General features: G+C 37.4%; 1 long non-coding RNA gene across 1 annotated transcript; it reads left to right on the plus strand.

Moving 5' to 3' along the window:
* The first annotated feature begins 579 nt into the window (after positions 1 to 579).
* Positions 580 to 3,339, plus strand: LOC126183558 (uncharacterized). The gene is made up of 3 exons (XR_007536771.1): positions 580 to 736; positions 822 to 960; positions 3,118 to 3,339. It is a non-coding gene; the product is annotated as an uncharacterized LOC126183558 (long non-coding RNA).
* Positions 3,340 to 6,000: the final 2,661 nt, after the last annotated feature.

A 6,000-nucleotide genomic window follows, 5' to 3' on the forward strand; every position in this document is an offset into this window, starting at 1 on the left:
TGGAGTTCTAAACTCTTTGTTCTAGTTAGTTTTCAGGGAAGACATTTACTAACGTTACACAGGAAGTTCCTCAATTCCGATATCACATTCCCACTTTTTGTATCACTAATAGTAACTCATAACCTCACTTTCACAGTTCGGTACTGGGCTAAGCGAATCGAGGTGGTGTGACGTAATGGACAGTGTGCATACAGCAATACACCCAGAGTTGAAGGTGACGTGACGTCGCGAGACGTGACGGCCAACGTGAATCGGCCTTACGCTTGAACTGAAGTCAAATGTTTGTGTATATATAGCGTGACAAACGATTTCCACAATTAATTTTTTTCATCCCAAAATTATTTAAAAATGATCCTGCATCATTAGTATTTAACCTTTTAATTTTTTATTTAATAGTGTCAAATGATTTCTACAAGAATTCCACTTCCTTTCTCAGCGTTGTTCTGTCTAGTCTCTGTGTGTCAACCATGGTCTGTGAACTAAAATCTACCGCTTTATGTTGACGACCATATTATTTGCTTCAATACTATGTTCGAAAACGTGTCCATAGAAAATGCAAATGTGGCATATCGAAACAGTATCGGGCGTCTATCGGGGTGTTTCACGTGCAACTTTCAATGTATATCGAAATGCAAATTTGTGTCTCTACGAAGGTGTGGAACGTCTTCCATTTGAACAAATTACTAGTTGGGTGGGCAGTTCAATAAGTTGAGGTCGTGTGTTGTGTAGTTGTTGGGTAAGTTATGTGGTATTGTAGTGGACAAATCGTACCAATGATTTGTCTAACGCCCGTTTTGTAATATGCTGTTATTATTCCGCAGAGACTTTCGAAGTACATACAGCACATAGTTACTGATGTTGAGGTGAAAACAAAATAAATTAGAAAATGGCGGATTCACGAAAACCTCAAGGACCTGTAGTGAAATTTATCAAAAGTTTATATTATAATCCGTTTAGATGGTAAGTGTATCACATGGTGAATTTTATTGTGCGCTGCATCACATCACTGAAACAAATGTTTACATGTCATAGAGTTACTTGTGTTATTTCAAATGACTATCTTTGTCCTTCAACCCTCAATCTATCAACCCACAAAATAGTTAATCTCAGGACCAGAGCAGCATAAATGACCTAGAAGGAAACTTAATGTATGGCCCAAATGACAATAAATCTATTTTATGGTGAATGTATTGGTTAAATGTAAATGAACGGCAGTATAAATTTCCTGGTACTGCCTCCACATGAAACACATTGATAATGTTTTCACATATTGAATTCGTTTAAAATTTTCATGCTATATGCCATTACGATAATTGTAAACGTATCTTGTTGACAATTCTATTGTAAGATGTATTTAGACGCAGTGTGTGTTATAAAAAATTGTATAGCGGGTCTTAGTGTTCATTTCGTTATATATGGTGTTTGATGTGGGGTTATTGTAGCAACAGGCTATGGATGTACCTGTTCACATAGGAAGTAATTTTCTCTTATTTCTTGCGGCAGTGAAGAACCTTGCTTGAATGTGGGTCACCCTGGAATAACACTTGTTGGCTGCCAGGGTCTCATAATCGTGACTCGAAAGAACACAACTTTTAGAGATGTAGAACTGCTTGTTTTATATCTGAGTAACGCTGAAATATGTACAGATTGAGTGACTTGAATTGTTGTTGGGATGTGAATTGCGTAATAAAACTTTATTGGTGTGATGTTACATAGCTGTATGTGAAAACGTTATAAATAACAATTACTTTCTCATCCCAGTATCAGTAATTATATGATTATGGCAATTGAACACCTGGGATGTCTCCACAGTCACAATTCTTTTTATTTGATGTGTGATACTATGTAGGTACTGTCCCAGTTCATATTTTAAGGTAGCAAGCATTGTTCTGAGCTGGAATAAAGAATTTAGCCCCAGTTCAGAATGTAAATTATATTGGAGGAGCTGAAATTTGTTAAACTGCCGTGGCATGACTTCTGTATTTGCATTTCACTTTTTTTTAGAAGTGGTGTGCAGTAATTAAGAAATATGAAGTGGTCACACAGTTTTAATAAAATGGCTATTTCCTGTTTAGCAATGCAAAATACAAACCACTTGCATCAAGATGCAATGCGGATGTATTGTCCTTAATGGATCTTTCAAGAATCTTGCTAAAAGCATAAAAATTGTTTTGGTTGACGAGTTAGTAGTGTGCTGTAATTCAGCAAGCGTACAGTTGTCTACCAACGTGTTTGGCCGTGTCTATTGTCTTTGTGGTCCAGTAAGGAAAAGTCTGCTGCCATTGTTGGTAGCTTTCTTTTGGAGTCTGCCATGCTCAAGTGTATATGGCTTAAAGTAGGGTAATGCTCTCATACCCACCTTCCCTTGGAGTCATCCTTAAGATGACAGTATGATCTGTATTGCAGCTTGAGGTTTTCCTGTGTCAGTGGTAACACCTCTACATCTGATAAACCTTTATAAGTAAATAAAATCTCAAAGCTTATGCAGAAGTGTATTGGATCACAATAATTCTGTGTGATGTATTCATGGTCAGTTTTGTCACCTTGTTTGTCTCATACAATGCACTTGATATGTTTCTTATTGGTACTAGTGAAGTGTGAGTGGCTTTTTTATTTTATAGAAAGCTTTTCGGTTGTTTGATAAGTAGTGCTGATGAATGACATACCTTGACAGCACTAATAAATCAACCGGTAGCATATTCTGCATAAAATTTAGATCTTACATGACTTGTTGTTTACAACACATGAAAATATGTGTACAATACAGATAATAATAATGTGTTTTATCCTGAATATTTATTTAATGATTGTTTATGTGGCTCTGCTGTAACTGAATTTCATATTTCTTGAGTGCGTGTATTCAAAAATAATTTGTTTCTGTTGCAAACATGAAGATTGCTATGATACTTTTTCTGTATGGATAAACACAACAGTGATTTCTAAATGGAATTTGCAGGCCACTTTTAAACTTTTCTGTTCAATTATAATGGTCCACCAGCCCTGGCCCAACTCTTTTGTGATTTGTAAATTAGTTGTCAATAAGAGTAATGGTCATTAACTCTTTCAAGTAAATTTGACTTTTCATGTAGAGTAACAATTTCTTTTGTTTTTTAACAGGTCACTAATCAAGACTGTAGCCATGTTTGCACTCGGTGTTCGGATAGCACGGGAATGTAAAGGCCTGGAACTGATGCCATCGTAGCTGTACCAGATTATTTAATAAAAGAAAATTTGTTAATGTTATTGGTAGTTATTGTTTACTGTTCTATTTACAAATATGTAGTCCGTGACACAATTTAGAAACACATAAATTTCAACTTATTCTCTTTGTTTCAAAAACCTATTATCCTTGATTTTTGAAATAATTTTCACTCCCCACTGATACAGGGGTATAGGTGGATAGTGTGCTTACTACACTGTAGTTAAAACTGCAACACCAGGAAGGATGCTAGGTAACAAAATGTTGCTTATTGCCCATTTACAGTATATTAGGAAGAATACATGATTAAACCTGAAGATAATTTAATGGTAAAGAGGGTGTTAAATTTAACACACAAGCATCAGTGGCTCTTAACTCGGCTATAGAGTCAAACTGAACTTGGTGTACAGATAAGTTCATAAATTTCAGTGTATAGCGAATGATGGCATGCTAGTATCATGGCAAATGTGATCAGATGTTTAAAATGAAAGAGATGTAGAGAAAAAGTGTGCCATGGCAACAGTTGAGCACCCACTGTATTATGGTAGGTCAGGACAGCATGGACAACTTTGTCTTGCGTTACCTTATTTGAAGATGATGACATGCAGACACTGAAATTAGGGCAGAGCCAGTAGCCCTGACACTTGATAAATGTGATGTCTTCTGTCCAAATGGCCAGCTGTTCACGGTGTAGGAGATGGTGTTATATACTCGGTGCCACTTCATACTGTCCTGACAGGCGGTGTGCCTGTATGAAGACAATGTTTCTCTCTTCAGAGCTTCCAACCACTGATATATCTATCATGCTGATGTGTTAATAACCAGGACTTATCTAAAAAGACGTGGTGTCACTGTTGTCATAAGTCAGCATGTATTGTGTGTTGTGTTAAGGGTAGCAGCAACAATGGTTGCCATGTTAACAGTCGGTGGTTCTACAGTCATCATCACAATATTGTTGTGGATACTAGGCTTGCCGCAAACAAACCCATTTCCTGATTCAAGGTACGTGATGTGGCAGTACAATCCTGCATAGACAAGTGAGAAATATATATCTGACCTCTAAGGCACTAGCGGCATGGGCAGTTTCATATTTTGCATGCCGTTGACATTGAATGTGGCACTCCTGAAGCCATAGAATTTATATTCACAGTATGTCAAGGGATCCCAACTAAAGTGAGTGGCAATATTGTGGAACAGTCAGTCTTGATAGGCCACAATCTTACTGTTGCCAGTAGACATTTCTTCTTCTTACATGAGTGACAGACAGAATATTCTTGCAAATTACATCAAAATCCAGATTCTGAATGAGAGACCTGCTGCAAGCACTTGAGGAAACAGAAAATGTTCTAATCTTGGATGTGCTCTTGAGTTACATCCTCATTTTATAGTGATATGCAGTTGGTGAAGATACCCGATCTGTGGTACCGTTTTCCAGAAAGCAGTGAAAACATAAGTGTATTTACTACTTGATCACTTCGTATCTTGGCTCTCGGTTAATCAATTAATGTGTATCATAGTATTGTTAACCACTTGTGTGATATTGCAAGGCATAGCAAGAAATAACACTAACAGATCACAGCCTTTCTACAATTAGAGTAAAATGTATTCATCATCCTTCTGTGAAGTGTATAACTGAGAATTCTTTCCAGATCATGTGGCCACAAACAATGCTGCAATTGATAAAAGTTCCTTAAAAAGCCAGAAATATTAGATACATGTTTCTTGTAATAGTGTCCACAGCAGTTAAGAGGTATCACAAGAATAAAAATTGATAACCCAACAGCTGGCAGAAAAAAAATGTGTTTCCTGGTAAGAGCTGGACTCTATATTTGGGAATTCGGCAGCTTCAATCGCCCTCTGGCTGTCTAAATAGAGATTATCCATGATTTTCCTGGGTTAAGACAAATGCTTTCATGGCCTTGTTAGCTACAGACCATTGAACCCTGCATCTCTGGCAAGGAATCTAAGCTAACCTTTCATGCCCCAAAGTTGAACCCAACTGTGGGCTGCACATTACATTTCAATTAAAGGCTGTCAGCCACCTATAGTTCAGTTGCCACTCACTAGTGATAGTTTAGGGTGACTTCATATGTTCCAACCTAAACACACTCTTGTCCTACTTAGAGAGAGTGATCAATCCTTAACACAACCACCTGGCGGGGATTTTGTTACTGGGCTGGTAGCCAGCTGGCAGTAGCACTGGTGGGAAGTGAGGCCTTTGTTTATGCAGCTAGTACATGTAAGTGATGCAATACAGTGTATTGAATGAAAACGTTTAAAGTGAAACGGTGAAATACAAGTATTCTATTTGCCAAAGAGTATTCATATGTGATTCATGTGTGTATACAGAATCAGTGCGCGCAATAAGGAGCCTTCCAAGGGGATTTTGCAGATATCAAAGTTCCTAAACAGAGTAAGATTCATTTGTTGAAAAATAAATTTCACAAAACAGGAAGTGTTATTGACTTGAAACATATGGAACCATGTATAGTGCTCACAGAAGACACTCCTGATGATGTTGGGCATGCTCTGGAAACATCTCCTAGAAAATCAGTTTGACGTCTCTCTGTAAATGAGAACAGCCCTATAAAATAACTGCAGTCCAAAACCTTAACCAGGTGACCCTGCATAAAGGTTGCATTTTTGTGAATATATTTTGAATGGGACCCATGATGATTGACCAGGAGAGTAGTGTGCTATTGGCAGTGAGGGAATAATAGTCCCTGTTTTTTCCAGGACTCAATTAATAGTGAAAGATATGTGGAAAACCTTTTGTGGCTTTTTTTCCAATTAACAGAGAG

This window comes from Schistocerca cancellata, chromosome 4, assembly GCF_023864275.1.
Source record: "Schistocerca cancellata isolate TAMUIC-IGC-003103 chromosome 4, iqSchCanc2.1, whole genome shotgun sequence".
In the NCBI taxonomy this organism is placed as follows: Eukaryota; Metazoa; Arthropoda; class Insecta; order Orthoptera; family Acrididae; genus Schistocerca; species Schistocerca cancellata.